General features: G+C 41.9%; 1 pseudogene; it reads right to left on the bottom strand.

Annotated features, from left to right (window-relative positions):
• LOC131815644 (serine/threonine-protein kinase ULK2-like) overlaps nucleotides 1-21,480 on the bottom strand; it is a 77,122-nt pseudogene that overhangs the window by 9,026 nt on the left and 46,616 nt on the right.

The raw sequence follows: 21,480 nt of genomic DNA, 5'->3' as shown, positions 1-21,480 counted from the left end.
AGAGGCCCAGCAGTTCCCTAGATGTCTGTATGTGATGACTGTCTGGAGGATTTACACTATTTCTGGTTCTTTAAGCCACAGATAACACTGTAATGAAACCCAAAGTTTTCCCTTCTTTTGGATGATTCATTTGTGATAAGCACTCTGAAGTGGTATTATAAACAGGAATGGGGTTACCACAGGTCAAATGTTACATCTTCACAGCTCTTGTGACAACTGCAGCACTACTTTCGACCCCAGGTGTGAGCACACAGACCTCACCACACCTCAGCAACGGTGGGCACCTCCATCTTCTAGTGTTGGCTTAGCTAACAGGTATAAAATGTCACTTTCTGAAAATGACATTTTACTATTATTTAATACTTTCAATAATCTGAAAAACAAGATTATTGGCTCTACTTCCTCTCTTGTTACCTGTTTATAATCCTTTTGCTTATAAATCTCCTGACATTTTGTTTGATAACTTATGTAGCAGAAGAGAATTTAAAGGACACAAGGTACAATACAGACGACAATGCTAAATGATAACTCATTTCCAGTTGTTCTAAGAACAAAAGTAAAGATAAACAACCATCTACTATTTCAAAAAAATTACCAGAGGTACTGAAATACGCCTTTAATATAAAGACACAACGAGCACCGCAGATGCGCCACTCCTTCATCATGGAAAAGTCATAGCTACATTATACCGCTATAATACAGTGTTATCAACATGCAGTGCTCTTAGCTTACAAAGTTTCCCCCCTACAAATAACATTCCATTTATGCCTTATAACCCCTCTAAGGTCAAGAAAGTGATGATCTCAATGTCACTGGTAAGGAAACTGAAGCCCAGAGAGCTGAGGGACTCACCCGAGTCGCATCATCAAGTCATCGACAGAACACTACACTCCAAACACAAGCCAAAATGATAAGACAATTCTTCACCTGAGGTTGTTCTTGTTCGAAGGACCATTGGGTACAAGCGGGGGCTGTAGCACTGTGTGGAGGAGATCCTACAGTGAACAGGACAGCTCTGGAACTTGCTGCTGTTCCTATAGGAGGTGCCAGTCCACCACCACAAGCTCCTGCAGGGGCTACAGCGAAAAGTTCACACAAAGTTACATTGCTTCCACGGTGTTTCGATTTGGGGGTGGGGTTACATTACTTTTATAGTTGGGTTTCTGGAGTTTTTTTTACATTAGGTACTTATTACTCTTAACATCAGAAAGTCAACACAGATCTGCATTAGCAGTATTTTACAGTACTCTCTTCTCAGCTGTGAACCTTCCTTATACCAAATCCGCCTACTCAGAGTCACTTCGTAGACTTCTAAGGGACATGAGCTGCTGTCACACCTGTTAAGGATCATTTGAAAAAGTGGAAACCAAGAACTTAGGATAAAAATATGAGGGAAAGATGAAGGGAGATCAGGACTCTCCACGGTGTAAGAGCCAGAGAAAGTTGAGTCAAAGTACATGTGGGCCTTGGAATTGCAGCCATACATCTGTCAGGAAGAAATGGGGGTGGACCCAATGTCAGGGGCCCCGATGGGCTGGTGTGGGTTAAAGGAAGGGAAGGTGGAAACTCCTTCTCCACCAAACCACACAGAATCAATAAAAGTTGTCCAAAGCCTTTTCATACTCAAGCATCTCAAAAACATTACATTTCTGAGAACACAGAATGGAGGTGGGAGTTAACAACACAAATCACAAATTTAAAACCAGATAGAGAAAAAAACCTACCATCAGTGTCCATCTTATCCACAACAGAGCATAACAAACTTGAAGCATCTAATTAACAGAACAGAGAGTTTATAAAAATCTTCTAGGAAGCCATGAACTATAAGTGGAAATTAGTTAAACAGTATCTATTTGTAGGTATTTGTGTATTTAAATATGGTCATGGATGTATTTTAAGAGACAATGACACATTTCTTTTAAGGAATTAAGTTTTTCCTATTATCAGCAGTTTTTATTTTCAGAAATGGAGACTTCAGGATTAGAGAGAGAAATCTGTGATTTCGAATGATGATAGTAAAGTTCATGTGGAAAAGAGAAGAGAAAAAGAGGATAAAAATGATCAAAGATGCATTTTATGCCTAAATGTTGTTTAAGGAGAAAAATCTGGTTTCATACACACAAACTTGGACTTAAATTACAACACATATTCATGCAGAACTTACAAACCCTATAAATTTAATTTGTAAAAGGGGATGATACATAATACGGTTTTTCAAACAAGCTAATTCCAAAAACTGTTCCAACTCGTAGTGACTGACTTCTGGAAAACAGCACACAGAATGATGACTTTCAGAATGGCAGTGTTAAGTGTAAGCAGCATCAGAGACCTGCTTCTCAGTGAAACAACTGTAAGTGGTGAAAATTAATTTTCTTATTCATTTAAGAAAGAGAGTGGGGAGTAGGGGGTGAGAGAGAGTCTTAAGCAGACTTGGCACTGAGCAGGGAGCCCAACATGGGGCTCGATCTCACGATCCTGAGATTACAACTGAGCTGAAACCAAAAGTCAGATACTTAACTAACTGCATCACAGAGGCACTGTGGTAAAAATTCTTTCTTTAAGAAACAACCACTTAGAGGTACCTGGGTATGTGCACCCTTATGTTCAATGCAGCATTATTTACAATAGCAAAGATATGGAAGCAACCTAACTGCCCATCAACAGATGAATGGATAAAGAAGATGTGGTGTAGGTGTTTTATTTATACAGTGGAATATTACACAGCCTTAAAAAGGGATGGGATCTTGCCCTTTGTGACAACATGGATGGACCTAGAATTATAAGTTGGACTTATGCCCAAGTGAAATAACTCAGACTGAAAAAGACAAATACCATGTGATTTCACTCACATGTGGAACTGGAAAAACAAAATAAACAAACAAAAAAGCAGAATTAAACCTATAAATACAGAGAACAAACAGATGGTTGCCAGAGGGGAGGGGAGGTGAGGGGAAAAAGGCAAAATGGGTAAGAGGAGTAGAAGATACAGGCTTGCAGTTAAGAAATGAGTAAGATGTGGGAATAAAAGGTACAGCACAGGGAATACGGGCAATGATACTATGATAGTGATGTCTGGGGACAGATGGCAGCTACCCTTGTGGCGAGCACAGTGTAATGTATAGAGATGCTGAATCACTATGTCGTACACTTAAAGCTAATGTGAACTTGTATGTCAACTATACTCAAATAAGAAAAAAAAATTTAAGTAAAGTATGATCATAATGTCTCATCAAATAGAGACTATCATTAAAGAGAGAGATTATAAAAAAGAACCAAGTGCAAATTCAGGAGTTAAAAAGGACAATAACTGAAATTAAAAATTCACTACAGGGGTTCAACAGCGCATGTGAACTGGCAGAAGAAAGAATCCATCAACTTGAAGATAAATCGATAGAGACTGTACAATGTGCAGCACAGAGCGAAAAGAGAGCCTCAAAAGAACTAGGAGACACCACTAAGTGTACCTATGCATAATGTGTATTATATGCATGCTAGGGGTGCCAGGAGGAGAGGAGAGGCAGAAAAAAGCAGAAAAGAATATCCAAATAAATAATGGCTGAAAATTTCTCAAGTCGGATGAAAAACATTAATCTGTATATCCAGGAAGCTCAACAAACTCAACGGAAGATAAACTCAAAGAGAGCCACACCCAGAAACATCACAGTAAAACCATAAAAACCAAAGACTAGGACACAACCTTCGGAGCAGTAAGAGGAAAATCATGTGTCCCATACATAGGTTTCATTCAGTCTACAGCTCAATTTGGAAAGTACGGTCAACTTAACAATATTAAGTCTTCTGATCTATATATACAGGGTTTCTTTCCATTTATTTATGTCTTCTTTAATTTATCTCATCAGTGTTTTGTAGTTTCCAGAACCAAAGTTTCATAGTTTACAAGTATAAATTTGATCCTAAGTATTTTGTTATTTCCGATGGTATCTTACACAGAATTGTTTTCTTAATGTCACTTTCAGATCGTTTCTTGCCAGTGTATAAGAAATACAGTGGATTTTTGGGTACTGATCTTGTACTCTGCAATGCTGCTGAATTTATTAGTTCAAAGAGTTTTTTAGTGGATTACTTAGGATTTTTTACATACAAAATCATGCCATCTGTGAAGAGAGGTAGTTTTACTTCTTCCTTTCCAAGCTGGGTGTTTTGTTTTTTGTTTTTCCTCCACTGCCCTGGTTAGAGCCTCTGATACAATGTAGAATAGAAATGGTGAGAATGGGCATCTTTGTCTGTTTCGTGGTCTTAGAGGGAAAATATTTAATCTTCCACCTTTAAATATGATGTTAGTTGTACATTTTTCATAGATGTTCTTTATCATGTGAATAAATTCTATTTCTAGCATATTGAGTATTATGTATTACGTTAACTGATTTTCATATGTGAAAGCAACTTAGCAGTCCAGAGAAAAATTTCACTTCATAAAATTTCCATTTCACAATGGAAACTCAAGGACCCAGAATAACCAAAACAATCTTGAAAATGAAGAACAAAGGACTCTCATTTCCTTGGTTACTATAATGGTATAATAATCAAGGCAGTATGGTACCAACATAATAAAAGACATATAGATTGGTGAAATAGGATTAGGATCCAAAAAAAACACATTTATAGTTGACAGATTTTTCTGACAAGGTTAACAAAACAATGCAATATGGAAGAAAGAATAATCTTTGTAATAAACGGTGCTGGCACCACTGAAAATCTACACACAAAAGAATGAAGTCGGACCCCTACATCACATCATCCACAAGAAAGTCAGTTAAAATGGATCACAGGTCTACATGTAAGAGCTAAGATACAAAACTCTCAGGAAAGAATACAGAGTTAGGCAAGGGTGTCAGATGTTATTTAAGAAGGGGGATCTAGGGAAACCCAAAAAGAACACAGAGAGGTTTAGCCTGACACCTACAGCTACAACGAACACCAAGCACAGCCTAACTTCTAGCCAGGAAAACAAAAAAACCTCGTGATATTTAATTCAATTCCTGCTATCCAATATATCAGGTCAGGCTTTCAAAAAAAAATTAAAAGATATACTTAATGGTAAAAATAGTTTGATGAAACAGAGCGATTTTCCTAACCAGACTCACATACAGCACAGACTGGAATTATCAGACTAAAATTTTAAAATAAATATGGTTAATATGCTAAGGGCTAATTAGGGAAAAGTAAACAACATGTAAGAAGAGATTGGTAACATAAGCAGAGAGAATGGAAACTCCACAAAAGAATCAAAAGGAAATATTATAAATCAAAATCACTGAAACAGAAATGAATAATGCATTTGATGAGCTCCCCAGTAGATAGACATGGCTCAGGAGAGAAACAGCTTGAAGATGAGCCAATATCAACTTCCAAAACTGGAAAGCAAATACAAAGAAAAATGAAAACAAAGACGGAATAGTCAAGAACTGTGGGACAGCTACAAAAGTATAGCATATATGTAAAGGGAATATCAGAGGAGAAGAGAGAGAGAGAAAGGAACAGAAGAAATATTTGTAGTTGTAATGATTGAGAATTTTCCAAAATTACTGACAGAACCAAACCACATATCCAGGAAGCTCAGAGAACACCAACCAGGATGAATACCAAAAAAACTACACCTAGACATATATCCAACTGCACAGAATCAAAGACAAGGAAAAAATCTTGAAAGAAGCCAAAGAAAAAGCACCTCACCTATAGAAGAACAGGAGTAAGAATTACATTGGACCTTTCTTCAGAAACCATGCAAGCAAGAAAAGAGTGGAGTAGTCTCTTTGGATTAGAAACCATGTTCAATCAGATATTTGATGGTCCAGATTATTTCCTTCTTTGGATGCTAATGGGAGAGTCAATAAAAAATTATAGAGAAAATGAGAAAAGATTACAATGGTGAATCCCAAATTTAGGTGTATATAATAATAATGGGGAGAGGTTTTTTTTGAGATTTTATTTATTTATTTGAGAGAGCATGAGTGGGGGTGGGGAGGGGCAGTCGGAGAGGGAGAAGTGGGGAGCCCAATGTGGGGCTCGATCCTAGGACCCTGGGAGCATCACATGAGCTGAAGGCAGACACTTAACCAACTGAGCCACTAGGAAACCAGGAGTTTGTTAAAAGTACTGATTCCCAGAATCCATTCCCTGAAACTTTGTTTAAATAAGACTGGGTTATGGTCCACAACCTGCCCTTTGTTTTATTTTTTGACAAGCCGTAATCCAAGAAATCTAGTTGTGGATCTGTAGATGTAACAGTCCCTGAAACAACTATGAAAAAGCCTAGGGGATCTCATGACCTATGGTATTTTTTTTTTTTTATAAACATATATTTTTATCCCCAGGGGTACAGGTCTGTGAATCACCAGGTTTACACACTTCACAGCACTCACCAAATCACATACCCTCCCCAATGTCCATAATCCCACCCCCTTCTCCCAAACCCCCTCCCCCCGGCAACCCTCAGTTTGTTTCGTGAGATTAAGAGTCACTTATGGTTTGTCTCCCTCCCAATCCCATCTTGTTTCATTTATTCTTCTTCTACCCACTTAAGCCTCCATGTTTTATCACCACTTCCTCATATCAGGGAGATCATATGATAGTTGTCTTTCTCTGCTTGACTTATTTCGCTAAGCATGATACGCTCTAGTTCCATCCATGTTGTTGCAAATGGCAAGATTTCATTTCTTTTGATGGCTGCATAGTATTCCATTGTGTATATATACCACATCTTCTTGATCCATTCATCTGTTGATGGACATCTAGGTTCTTTCCATAGTTTGGCTATTGTGGACATTGCTGCTATAAACATTCGGGTGCATGTGCCCCTTTGGATCACTACATTTGTATCTTTAGGGTAAATACCCAATAGTGCAATTGCTGGGTCATAGGGCAGTTCTATTTTCAACATTTTGAGGAACCTCCATGCTGTTTTCCAGAGTGGCTGCACCAGCTTGCATTCCCACCAACAGTGTAGGAGGGTTCCCCTTTCTCCGCATCCTCGCCAGCATCTGTCATTTCCTGATTTGTTGATTTTAGCCATTCTGACTGGTGTGAGGTGATATCTCATTGTGGTTTTGATTTGTATTTCCCTGATGCCGAGTGATATGGAGCACTTTTTCATGTGTCTGTTCGCCATCTGGATGTCTTCTTTGCAGAAATGTCTGTTCATGTCTTCTGCCCATTTCTTGATTGGATTATTTGTTCTTTGGGTGTTGAGTTTGCTAAGTTCTTTATAAATTCTGGACACTAGTCCTTTATCTGATATGTCGTTTGCAAATATCTTCTCCCATTCTGTCAGTTGTCTTTTGATTTTGTTAACTGTTTCCTTTGCTGTGCAAAAGCTTTTGATCTTGATGAAATCCCAGTAGTTCATTTTTTCCCTTGCTTCCCTTGCCTTTGGCGTTGTTCCTAGGAAGATGTTGCTGCGGCAGAGGTCGAAGAGGTTGCTGCCCGTGTTCTCCTCAAGGATTTTGATGGATTCCTTTCGTACATTGAGATCCTTCATCCATTTTGAGTCTATTTTTGTGTGTGGTGTAAGGAAATGGTCCAATTTCATTTTTCTGCATGTGGCTGTCCAATTTTACCAGCACCATTTATTGAAAAGGCTGTCTTTTTTCCATTGGACATTCTTTCCTGCTTTGTCGAAGATTAGTTGACCATAGATTTGAGGGTCTATTTCTGGGCTCTCTATTCTGTTCCATTGATCTATGTGTCTGTTTTTGTGCCAGTACCATGCTGTCTTGATGATGACAGCTTTGTAATAGAGCTTGAAGTCCGGAATTGTGATGCCACCAACGTTGGCTTTCTTTTTCAATATCCCTTTGGCTATTCGAGGTCTTTTCTGGTTCCATATAAATTTTAGCATTATTTGTTCCATTTCTTTGAAAAAGATGGATGGTACTTTGATAGGAATTGCATTAAATGTGTAGATTGCTTTAGGTAGCATAGACATTTTCACAATATTTATTCTTCCAATCCAGGAGCATGGAACATTTTTCCATTTCTTTGTGTCTTCCTCAATTTCTTTCATGAGTACTTTATAGTTTTCTGAGTATAGATTCTGTGCCTCTTTGGTTAGGTTTATTCCTAGGTATCTTATGGTTTTGGATGCAATTGTAAATGGGATTGACTCCTTAATATCTCTTTCTTCTGTCTTGCTGTTGGTGTAGAGAAATGCAACTGATTTCTGTGCATTGATTTTATATCCTGACACTTTACTGAATTCCTGTATAAGTTCTAGCAGTTTTGGAGTGGAGTCTTTTGGGTTTTCCACATATAGTATCATATCATCTGCGAAGAGTGATAATTTGACTTCTTCTTTGCCGATTTGGATGCCTTTAATTTCCTTTTGTTGTCTGATTGCTGAGGCTAGGACCTCTAGTACGATGTTGAATAGCAGTGGTGATAATGGACATCCCTGCCGTGTTCCTGACCTTAGCGGAAAAGCTTTCAGTTTTTCTCCATTGAGAATTATATTTGCGGTGGGTTTTTCATAGATGGCTTTGATGATATTGAGGTATGTGCCCTCTATCCCTACACGTTGAAGAGTTTTGATCAGGAAGGGATGTTGTACTTTGTCAAATGCTTTTTCAGCATCTATTGAGAGTATCATATGGTTCTTGTTCTTTCTTTTATTGATGTGTTGTATCACATTGACTGATTTGCGGATGTTGAACCAACCTTGCAGCCCTGGAATAAATCCCACTTGGTCGTGGTGAATAATCTTTTTAATGTACTGTTGAATCCTATTGGCTAGTATTTTGTTGAGTATTTTCGCATCTGTGTTCATCAAGGATATCGGTCTATAGCTCTCTTTTTTGGTGGGATCCTTGTCTGATTTGGGGATCAAGGTGATGCTGGCCTCATAAAATGAGTTTGGAAGTTTTCCTTCCATTTCTATTTTTTGGAACAGTTTCAGGAGAATAGGAATTAGTTCTTCTTTAAATGTTTGGTAGAATTCCCCCGGGAAGCCGTCTGGCCCTGGGCTTTTGTTTGTTTGGAGATTTTTAATGACTGTTTCAATCTCCTTACTGGTTATGGGTCTGTTCAGGCTTTCTATTTCTTCCTGGTTCAGTTGTGGTAGTTTATATGTTTCTAGGAATGCATCCATTTCTTCCAGATTGTCAAATTTATTGCCGTAGAGTTGCTCATAGTATGTTCTTATAATAGTTTGTATTTCTTTGGTGTTAGTTGTGATCTCTCCTCTTTCATTCATGATTTTATTTATTTGGGTCCTTTCTCTTTTCTTTTTGATAAGTCGGGCCAGGGGTTTATCAATTTTATTAATTCTTTCAAAGAACCAGCTCCTAGTTTCGTTGATTTGTTCTATTGTTTTTTTGGTTTCTATTTCATTGATTTCTGCTCTGATCTTTATGATTTCTCTTCTCCTGCTGGGCTTAGGGTTTCTTTCTTGTTCTTTCTCCAGCTCCTTTAGGTGTAGGGTTAGGTTGTGTACCTGAGACCTTTCTTGTTTCTTGAGAAAGGCTTGTACCGCTATATATTTTCCTCTCAGGACTGCCTTTGTTGTGTCCCATAGATTTTGAACCGTTGTATTTTCATTATCATTTGTTTCCATGATTTTTTTCAATTCTTCTTTAATTTCCCGGTTGACCCATTCATTCTTTAGAAGGATACTGTTTAGTCTCCATGTATTTGGGTTCTTTCCAAACTTCCTTTTGTGGTTGAGTTCTAGCTTTAGAGCATTGTGGTCTGAAAATATGCAGGGAATGATCCCAATCTTTTGATACCAGTTGAGTCCTGATTTAGGACCGAGGGTGTGATCTATTCTGGAGAATGTTCCATGTGCACTAGAGAAGAATGTGTATTCTGTTGCTTTGGGATGAAATATTCTGAATATATCTGTGATGTCCATCTCGTCCAGTGTGTCGTTTAAGGCCTTTATTTCCTTGCTGATCTTTTGCTTGGATGACCTGTCCATTTCAGTGAGGGCAGTGTTAAAGTCCCCTACTATTATTGTATTATTGTTGATGTGTTTCTTTTATTTTGTTATTAATTGGTTTATATAGTTGGCTGCTCCCACATTGGGGGCATAGATATTTAAAATTGTTAAATCTTCTTGTTGGACAGACCCTTTGAGTATGATATAGTGTCCTTCCTCATCTCTTATTATAGTCTTTGGCTTAAAATCTAATTGATCTGATATAAGGATTGCCACTCCTGCTTTCTTCTGATGTCCATTAGCATGGTAAATTCTTTTCCACCCCCTCACTTTAAATCTGGAGGTGTCTTCGGGCTTAAAATGTGTTTCTTGGAGGCAACATATAGATGGGTTTTGTTTTTGTATCCATTCTGATACCCTGTGTCTTTTGACAGGGGCATTTAGCCCATTCACATTCAGGGTAACTATTGAGAGATATGAATTTAGTGCCATTGTATTGCCTGTAAGGTGACTGTTACTGTATATGGTCTCTGTTCCTTTCTGATCTACCACTTGTAGGCTCTCTCTTTGCTTAGAGGACCCCTTTCAATATTTCCTGTAGAGCTGGTTTGGTATTTGCAAATTCTTTCAGTTTTTGTTTGTCCTGGAATCTTTTAACCTCTCCTTCTATTTTCAATGATAGCCTAGCTGGATATAGTATTCTTGGCTGCATGTTTTTCTCGTTTAGTGCTCTGAAAATATCATGCCAGCTCTTTCTGGCCTGCCAGGTCTCTGTGGATAAGTCAGCTGCCAATCTCATATTTTTACCATTCTATGTTACAGACTTTTTTTCCCGGGCTGCTTTCAGGATTTTCTCTTTGTCACTGAGACTTGTAAATTTTACTATTAGGTGACGGGGTTTGGGCCTATTCTTATTGATTTTGAGGGGCATTCTCTGAACCTCCTGAATTTTGATGCTCGTTCCCTTTGCCATATTGGGGAAATTCTCCCCAATAATTCTCTCCAGTATACCTTCTGCTCCCCTCTCACTTTCTTCTTCTTCTGGAATCCCAATTATTCTAATGTTGTTTCGTCTTATGGTGTCACTTATCTCTCGAATTCTCCCCTCGTGGTCCAGTAGCTGTTTGTCCCTCTTTTGCTCAGCTTCTTTATTCTCTGTCATTTGGTCTTCTATATCACTAATTCTTTCTTCTGCCTCATTTATCCTAGCAGTTAGAGCCTCCATTTTTGATTGCACCTCATTAATAGCTTTTTTGATTTCACCTTGGTTAGATTTTAGTTCTTTTATTTCTCCAGAAAGGGCTTTTATATCTCTCGAGAGGGTTTCTCTCATATCTTCCATGCCTTTTTCGAGCCCGGCTAGAACCTTGAGAATTGTCATTCTGAACTCTAGATCTGACATATTACCGATGTCTGTATTGATTAGGTCCCTAGCCTTCGGTACTGCCTCTTGTTCTTTTTTTTGTGTTGAATTTTTCCGTCTTGTCATTTTGTCCAGATAAGAGTAAATAAAGGGGCAAGTAAAATACTAAAAGGGTGGCAACAATCCCAGGAAAATATGCTTTAACCAAATTAGAAGAGATCCAAAATCGTGAGTGGGGAGAAAGGGGATAAAAAGAGGTTCAAAAAGGAAGAAAGAAAAAAGAAAAAAAAGAAAGAAAAGAAAAGAATATTTTTAAAGAAAGAAAACACCTAAGAAAAATGTAAAAAAAAAATATATATATATATTAGATAAACTAGTAAAAAATCGTTAAAAAAGAAAAAGGTAACAGTTAAAAAAAAATTTTACCCGAAGGCGAGAAAAAAAAAAAATGAAAAAGAAAAAATTAAATTAACTGCAAGACTAAAAAAAATCACAGGAAAAAAGCCATGAGTTCCGTGCTTGGCTTTCTCCTCCTCTGGAATTCTGCTGCTCTCCTTGGTATTGAAACCGCACTCCTTGGTAGGTGAACTTGGTCTCGGCTGGATTTCTTGTTGATCTTCTGGGGGAGGGGCCTGTTGTAGTGATTCTCAAGTGTCTTTGCCCCAGGCGGAATTACACCGCCCTTACCCGGGGCCGGGGTGAGTAATCCGCTCGGGTTTGCTTTCAGGAGCTTTTGTTCCCTGAGCGCTTTCCGTAGAGTTCCAGAGGACGGGAATACAAATGGCGGCCTCCTGGTCTCCGGCCCGGAGGAGCCGAGAGCCCAGGGCCCCACTCCTCAGTGCGCCCTCAGAGAACAGCGCCCAGTTACTCCCGTCTGCCTGACCTCCGGCCGCGCTCCGAGCTCACCGAGCCTGCGACCGGTTCAAGGTAACACGGAGCTGCGAGCTTACTGTCGGCTCTGTCTCTGTAGCCGGCTTTCCCGTTCCAATACCCGCAAGCTCTGCGACACTCAGACACCCCCGATCCTTCTGTGACCCTGCGGGACCTGAGGCCACGCTGACCCCGCGTGGGCTTCGCCCCGGTTTAGCCTCTGGAGCGATGTCCCTCAGCGGAACAGACTTTTAAAAGTCCTGATTTTGTGCGCGGTTGCTCCGCCGCTTGCCGGGAGCCGGCCCCTCCCCCCGGGGTCTATCTTCCCGTCGCTTTGGATTCACTTCTCCGCCGGTCCTACCTTTCAGAAAGTGGTTGTTTTTCTGTTTCCAGAATTGCTGTTCTTCTTCTCTTCGATCTGCCGATGGATTTTCAGGTGTTTGCAATCTTTAGATAAGCTATCTAGCTGATCTCCGGCTAGCTGAAGCAGTCTCAGCTTGCTACTTCTCCGCCATCTTGACTCCTCCCCCCCTGACCTATGGTATTTTTTATAGGATCTACTCACTCACTGTAGAAGAAATGCTCAAGAGTACAAGTGTATTTAAGCTAACTTTGGTCAGTATTACCCCACCAATAAAAATAAATCTTGGGTCAGAATTCCTCCTAACTCATAACTGGTGGTGATTAAGACACCCCACAAGCATCTGTCTTGGTGTGCTAAGAAAAAAGATGAAGTGGCAGGGAGTGGGTGAAGAAATCTCAGGAAGTGTGTGAAGAAATCTCAGGAAATCTCAGGAAGTGTGTGAACAGTCAGCAGAAGCAGATATGTAAAACAATTACTTTCTCCCGCCCTCCAACCCTGCCAAAGATGTCCATGGACTAATGTCTGGAACCTGTAAATAGGCTACATTACATGGTAGAAAGTAATTAAAGTTGCAGATGGAACTGGCTTAAACATAAAGAGATTATCCTAGATTATCCAGCGGGTCCAACATAATCACAAGGGTCCATTAAATGTAGAATAGGGAGGCAGGAGGTCGGAGTCTAGACCAGCTATCGTTGGCTTTCAAGATGGAAGGGGACCCCAATCCGAGGAAGGAGGGCAGTCTCTAGATGCTGGAAAAGCCTAGGAAATGCATTCTCCCCTAGAACCTCCAGAAGGAATGCAGCCTTGTCAATATACTGATTTTAGCCCAGAGAAACCCACTGCAGGCCTCTGACCTCTGAAACTGTACAACGCTATGTTTGTGTTGTTTTAAAAACAGCACACTTGTGCTAATCTGTGGCAGCAATAACAGTAAACCAATGCACATACTAGCAAATTACCCCATTTTCTTACCTATATCCATTGGTCATTCTGTATTTAAACTGTCTGTGCTGCCCTGATGTCCACCTAAAGGTATCTTTGCTTGTTGGTCTGATAATTTCCCAGCATTGACAGATCTAGAAAGAAGGAACGATGTTCATAATGGAAAGTATACTTAATCAAATTAATTAATTAATTAATTTGTCAGAGATAGCACAAAGAGATAGCACAAGCAGGCAGAGGCAGGCAGAGGCAGAGGGAGAAGCAGACTCCCTGCTGAGCAAGGAGCCCAATGTGGTGCTGTATTCCAGGACCCTGGGATCATGACCCGAGCTGAAGACAGAGGTCACCCAGGCGTCCCTGGAAAGTATACTGTAAAAATCCCAGTATTTAAAATAATAAGGGAGATTTAAGCCAAGCCACAAAAGAGTTAAAGGGAAGTCAGAAAATAAGGGGACAAAAAATAGATACCAGATAATTCAGGCAGAGACGAACTTCAATAACCCAAACAAACAAAAAGCAGACAGAAAACATTCAGGAAATTCAGTGAGGACTCTGTATTCAGTCACAGGAAGTACCTGTGGTTTTCAGAGATTCTAAATGTATACAGTTCATATCATTACCCAAGTGGCATAGACCAGCTACTAAACTAATTTGGTCTGGTCTGTCTTTATTGTAGACATATATGTACTATTGCAGTTTTCACACTGAAGGCTGGGAGGAAACAGTGTCTTTTACCTGCCAAACACTGCTTTGTTCTGCTGCTCAGGCTTCTGCCTCTCACCGCCTTGAGCTAGGAGACAATGAGGGCACTCCCGTGGGTCACTCCCGTCTTTAGTCTGCCCTTCAAGAGGGCCCGTGGCGAGTCACCAAGGCTAGCAGGTTGGAAGGCACTTGCGTTTTAGGTATTTTGAAAGGAGTCGTGGTCTGAGGAAACACATGCAAGCTGGTTACTACATCGCGTGCAGCATTCAGAATCGTCAGACCTAAGTCAGACCTCGATTCATATCCTGATTCTTCCACTGACAGCCTCTGTGGCTGTGGACAGTTCACTCGTTCTCTCTGGCCTCAACTTCTGTTCTTCGGGAATCAGTGGGATCATGTATAAAAAGCATTCGGCATGAAGTACTTAGACTGTGCCTGGCTCATGGCAAGTCCTCCTTAAATGGTAGGCATTCAATATCACTATGAATCTTTTCTATCAAGCACAGTAGGCCTATAGTGGCTTCGCCTTCTGTGGCCGACCCTGGTCGGGAAGCAGGTGATCCTCCTTCTAATACACTGTCAGAAGGTCAGTGGTAGCCTAACACTGGGTCACATGCCTACGTCACTCCCTCACTTCATCTTCCCACGAAGGCCTGCTCCCACCTCACATCCTCTGCTTCTCCCTCTCTCTGTGCCCCTCCTGCCATCACTTGTGCTTTCTCTCTCTCTCCACTAAATAATTTTTTTTTAAAGATTTTATTTATTTGACAGCGATCACACGTGGGCAGAATGGCAGGCAGAGGGAGAGGGAGAAGCAGGCTCCCCGCTGAGGAGGGAGCCTGATGTGGGCTTGATCCCAGGACCCTGGGATCATGACCTGAGCGGAAGGCAGCTGCTTAACCGACTGAGACACCCAGGTGCCCCAATAAATGAAATCTTAAAAAACAAACTGCCCCATGACTATTATATATTATATATATTTTGGGTATATTTTGAGAGAGAGAGAGACCACATTCACTTAACTTTCACTGTGGCCTATTATAACTGTTCTATTTTATTAACAGTTATGGTTATTAATCTCTCACCATGCCTAACTTATAAATTAAACTTTATCGCACTATCTGTGGTTTCAGTCAACTGCGGGGGGTCTTGGAGCATATCCCCAGGGGACAAGAGGACTACTGTCTCCAGCTCAGCTAAGCTACCCCACAGCACTGTGGACTCTGTGTCACTCCATGTGGCCATGCAGCTGCAGGGCCTTAAACGGACACCGGCCCCGCATACAAGTGCAGGCCTTCGAGAGCATACTGTGGTCACAAGTACATTTAAAGTCTGGAGATGACTCCTCCAACAGCCCTGGTGGTCTAGTCTCACCCATCCCCCAGGCTTTCCCCTTGGATGCTGCACACACAAAGACTCCTGTGGAGCTTATTAGAATCCCATTTTTTCGGCTCAAACTGACCAATTCTGCTTTAGCTCAGGAACACCAAAGTCCTCCATCCTGGACCCTAATAAAGGCATGTGCCCCGGGTCCTGTCTCTGTCTGCACCTGCCTGGGTGTCCCCGTGTAGCTTCTTGAGGCATGCCAGGTACTTCTGCCAAGACATATGAGCAACGGACTTCTCTGCTCCAGTCTCTCTGGTGGTCTGCTGCCGGACCTGAGCTCACCACACGGCACCCCGTGCTCCACGTAACGAACGTTAACTGAACAAAGTCGTCATGCTGACTAAGGAGCTTAATGAACACACCTTAGTAGGAGAGCCAATGATGGTTGGTAAAGGAGTTTTAAAGAACCAGTCCGAACTGCGAGGAGAGGACCCCGTGTGCTTGGTGGGAGAGGTTCCGAGGCTGCCGGGCCGACTGGGCTGAGGTGAGTAGCTGTACCCAGCCCCAGCGTGGGACGGGCACACGGGGTCCGAGTGCTGCTTTCTGAGTTTCTGCTTGTTCTGGTAGATGTCGGTGAGGGTTGGAGTGCTCTGCAGCCTAGCGCCCGACAGGAAAGGCTGTGGTGACAGAGCCGGTGGCACTGGGGAACCTGCCATGGACAGAGCGCAGGCAAAAAATGAAGAAGTCAGAGAACTCGAAATGGGAAATCTAATGAATGTCATGTTCTTCAGGAGCTATTTTAAAAATTGTGTATTTGGCAAGAGATGATTTGGGGGATAGGTGGTAATAGTGGTGGGTACGTTAGCCACTCTTAGTAGCAGCTAGCAGAAAACCCTAATTAGCACAAGAGAACCACATCATAAATGATCAATGTCAATAAAAACTACAAAAACCTGGATGCCTGGGTGCCTCTGTTGGTTAAGTGACTGCCTTCAGCTCAGGTCATAATCCTGGAGTCCCAGAATCGGGTCCCACATCGGACTCCCTGCTCTTACTTACCTCTCTTCTTCTCTTACTTACCTCTCTCCGCTCATGTTCTCTCTCTCTCTCTCTCTCAAATAAATAAATAAAATCTTAAAAAAAAAAAAAAACCCAAAACTATGAAAACCTCTGTTGAACCGAAACCAAATGATTTCTACTTTTTAAGTAAATGCACACTTGGGGAGATCAATGTATTACTCTCTTTTCTCACCTAGAAGCTAAAAGAAACTTTTCAAACCAATCCAGAAGAACCCTTTATCTGATTAGATAATACACTTTTCTGGGATTTTATTTTACTTGTCTAAAAATCACAAGCATATATAGATAATTTAATTATTTTTATTAGTCTCATGAATGAAATTCATTTGTAACCTAAAGTGTCCCTGTTCTCCACAGAGAAAAGCCTCGTCCACAGGAACTCTTGCCTCCTCAGGGGACACTGCAGTAAGAGCCCGAGAGAAACAGGGTCCTGATATGGTGAATGGCTGGAATGGCAAGAGGACTGCCCCGCACAGACGTTGTTGCCAACTTCAGGTCTACTAAGTCCAGTTACAAATTCTTCGGAGCTTGTTGCAAGCCAAACTACCACCAGTAATTTTATAGGTACAGACCTATAACCATAATCTTTCCAAAAAGGAAATTGGAGCTTTTGCTACTGACCGCTTCTAGCCTGCTTGTGCTCTCTCTTTCTCTGACAAATAAAAAAATAAAAAATAAATATTATAAAATAAAGTATACTTTCCATTATGAACATCGTTCCTTATTTCTATATCTGTCAGTGCTGGGAAATTATCAAACCAACAAGCGAAGATATCTTTAGGTGGACATCAGGGCAGCACAGGCAGTTTAAATACAGAATGACCAATAGCCTAATCTCATCCTAAATCTGGTATTTAATCTTTCAGAATTGGGTTCTGCCATCTCTGTGTGTGTATGTGTATATATGCATAAATATGCACATAGAAATAAATAAAATTAGTAGCAGAATGTTATAAATCTGGAGAAAGTTATCTAAGATTTATTTTTAGGGAAACACAAAATGTGAAAAACTGAAAAACTAAGAAAAGGTGCTTCTCTCAGTGACACAGGATTCCTTTAATTAGCCAACTCCTCAAATTCACATTAAAATTTGACTAATAAAAGTGTGATTTGCACGTATCTTTTATATATTTTATATTAAAGCAAATAAACTATATTTCTTGTTTATCTCATGCTAACTAGCAGCTGTTATCAAGAACAGTATTAATCAAAGGAATGAAATTTCATTTTCTAGATTGGTTTTCTTTCCTTTATTTATTTATTTTTTTAAGATTTTATTATTTACTCGACAGAGAGAGAGACAGTGAGAGAAGGAACACAAGCTAGGAGGGTAGGTGGGAGATGGGAGAGGGAGAAGCAGGCTTCCTGCCGAGCAGGGAGCTGACACAGAGCTCAATCCCAGGACCCTGGGATCATGACCCGAGCCGAAGGCAGAAACTAACTGAGCCACCCAGATGCCCCTAGATTGGTTTTTATTATCTATGTGACAATGATCAAAATTTGGCTCAGTTAATTAATTCCCAAGAGAAAAGATACCTAAAGGAGATATTTGATTAACTATATGATATGCTAAAGCATATTAAACCAAGATCCTAGAAAGTAGGACAACAGATAGAATATTTCATATCTTCTGCAAAGAAGACATCCAGATGGCCAACAGACACATGAAAAAGTGCTCCATATCACTCGGCATCAGGGAAATACAAATCAAAACCACAATGCGATATCACCTCACACCAGTCAGAATGGCTAAAATCAACAAGTCAGGAAATGACAGATGCTGGCAAGGATGCGGAGAAAGGGGAACCCTCCTACACTGTTGGTGGGAATGCAAGCTGGTGCAGCCACTCTGGAAAACAGCATGGAGGTTCCTCAAAATGTTGAAAATAGAACTGCCCTATGACCCAGCAATTGCACTATTGGGTATTTACCCTAAAGATAAAAACGTAGTGATCCAAAGGGGCAGGTGCACCCGAATGTTTATAGCAGCAATGTCCACAATAGCCAAACTATGGAAAGAACCTAGATGTCCATCAACAGATGAATGGATCAAGAAGATGTGGTATATATACACAATGGAATACTATGCAGCCATCAAAAGAAATGAAATCTTGCCATTTGCGACAACATGGATGGAACTAGAGTGTATCATGCTTAGCGAAATAAGTCAAGCAGAGAAAGACAACTATCATATGATCTCCCTGATATGAGGAAGTGGTGTTGCAACATGGGGGCTTAAGTGGGTAGGAGAAGAATAAATGAAACAAGATTGGATTGGGAGGGAGACAAACCATAAGTGACTCTTAATCTCACAAAACAAACTGAGGGTTGCTGGGGGGAGGGGGTTTGGGAGAAGGGGGTGGGATTATGGACATCGGGGAGGGTATGTGCTTTGGTGAGTGCTGTGAAGTGTGTAAACCTGGTGATTCACAGACCTGTACCCCTGGGGATAAAAATATATGTTTATAAAAATAATTATTAAAAAAAAGAATATTTCATATCAGTTCTATTCCTTTGGTAAGACTAGAAAAACATAACTCAAATCCACTTATAACAGGATTAAAATTATTGATATGCCAAACAGATCTCCTACCCGATGAGTTTCTACTCCTGGATTCGTGACCCTGAGGATGTCCACAGCAGCACTGACTCAGCTGCTCTGGAATGGTCCCAACTGTGAGCAGGGAAATGGGGAAAGGAACGAGAGGTGATTTAAAACCAGTGCCAGAAGGAGCAGGTAAGACACGCACCAACTATACAGTACATGACAGTCAGCAAAGCCGGATGAGCAAAGCTTTATTTCAGCAGGCACTTTCTGACCAGCGTGCGGGGTGCGGGGTGCTGGGCACACAACGGTCTAAAGAACCGCAGAATAGGCCTTGAAACAAGGGTGGCAGGAAAGCAAGCCACGGGAACAAACTGATGCCTGCAACCAGTAGGTCACTTCAGACTGAGAAGGAAGGAGCTGGCGGTGTTGGAGGCTCTGGAGCTGCAGGGGGCCCAGCCAGTGGACCGCGCAGCAAGCGGGTGGCCCAGCTGCTGTCGCTCTGCACCCACCAAGCTCCTCCTGCCGTCCTAAGCCTTGCTCCCCGAGGCTGCTCGCAGCCAACACCTGCACGTGGACGCGGCACTCATTCAGGCTGGTTCAAGCAGGTCAGGGAATTTGGACCATCAAGTGCTTGGGGACACTCCTGGGGCCTGGCTAAAATGTTCTTAGAATTAATTCACTCTAGTCAAGGCTCCCCTGCCCACTCCTCCTACCTCCCTATCTCCCTCACAGGGGTCAGGGCTACAAGGAGGTCTGAAGGTGCTCCCCCAGAGCCCTCCTCTCCCTGCCCCCCCGCACCCATCCCAGGCGCCTCCCCCGTTATTCTGGCACGTCTCTGCAGCTCCCTTCTCTGCATCCACCTCTGAGAGCCCAAACCAACCAGAGGAAGAACTGGGAAAGCTCAGGGAGATGAAGCAGACAGGAGACGTAGGTCTGTAACCGGGGGGTTACACAGGCAAGCAAAGGTTAAATCCTGAGGAGGGGCCTTTTCCTGGAGGGCAAGGACAAGACTTGGCCCTTGTCTGGGGAGACTCTGAGGTGCCTCAGGAACTGCTTGAGGGGGTGAGGGAGGGCCAGATTTTGTTCAGGAAGATTTTTCAGCTAAAAAGCAGCTTCAGAACTACTGCAATAGGCATGGTGATACACATTTTTAAAAACTATCATTATGGTGGGTTTTTTTGAATCAGGGCTCCTGGGCATACTTCAATCTTTCTCCCTCGGCCTCCTCTTGGAATCTCTTCACGTTCCCTACTCTTACCTCGGCAGTTTTGCCCAAGAGTGGAGCCCTTTACAGGGGTATAAAAATTTACCTTTAAGAAGTAAAAAAATACATATCTATTTATATGGGGGGCCCAGTTTGCGACCTGCTGCCCTGGGGCCCTCTCTGCCCCTGATCCCACTCTGCCCCACGACACCAGTGCTGTCTCCCTCAGATTCTGCGGTCTCAGGTGCTTTGGCCTGTCTTGCATGTTTTCTGAAGTTGGAGCATTTTGTCTCTCAGTTCATGAAAATTGTGGTTTTAGGTTCGTTTTCCTGTTTGTTTGGGGTTTTGTTGCCTGAGCTGTGGGGCTGCTTGTGCGGTTTCCCCCCTTGTGCCCTGCAGACTTCCCAGGCGAGGTGGAAAGACCTAGGCTGAAGTTGCCACCATCTTCCTCCCGGAGCTGGAAGGCCCCCCGGGGACCCAAGCCAGTGCTGCTGTACACAAGAGTGTCTCTTAATCCTTACAAATCTGAGGGGTCAGTAGGGTAGGAATTTCATGCAATTATTATCTAGGGTTTCTGATTTTGTGTGTTTGGAGCCCAAACCCAGTGGAGATACTTTTTATCCATGAGATCCATTTTACATTTCCAACAGCAGTCCCGACAAAGACAAACGTATCTGGGGATGCTGACACGGGCCGGGGAGAAGGTAGAGAGTGGGCGGGGTAGGATATGGCTTCCCATCAGCTGAAACTCACTGCCGTCGTGAGCCACTGCTCCTAAAGACAGTGTCATGTCAGAGCCGCCACAGTGGAAAAAAGGTGAAAACAACAGTTCCATTCTCCTTACCCAAAGGGGAAGGTGAGTAAGGCCTGGAAGACCCAGTGGAGAGTCTTCGTCCGACTGTCTGCACTGTGTCTGCGGGCGCCGGGGAGCAGGATCCCAGCCAGAGGAAGCCCAGTGGGCTGGTGTTGACCCTTGGTACCACTGCAGATCTGAAAAGAAAAATAAATGACTCCCTCTCTGGCAGGTTCTGGGCTCTCCTTTTTTCCTAAAATTTCCTAACAACATGTCAGGGAGTAGAGCTTTTAAAAATATGTAATATAATCACTTGGAACAAGTAGAAAATGTATAAAGTTATATGGCGTGAAGTCTCCCTCCCATCCTTATATTCCGTCTGCCTACTTCTCG

The sequence above is a fragment of the Mustela lutreola genome, chromosome 15 (genome assembly GCF_030435805.1).
Source record: "Mustela lutreola isolate mMusLut2 chromosome 15, mMusLut2.pri, whole genome shotgun sequence".
NCBI lineage: Eukaryota > Metazoa > Chordata > Mammalia > Carnivora > Mustelidae > Mustela > Mustela lutreola.
Note: the sequence above shows the minus strand (reverse complement) of the source record. Positions and strands in the feature narration are given on the sequence as shown.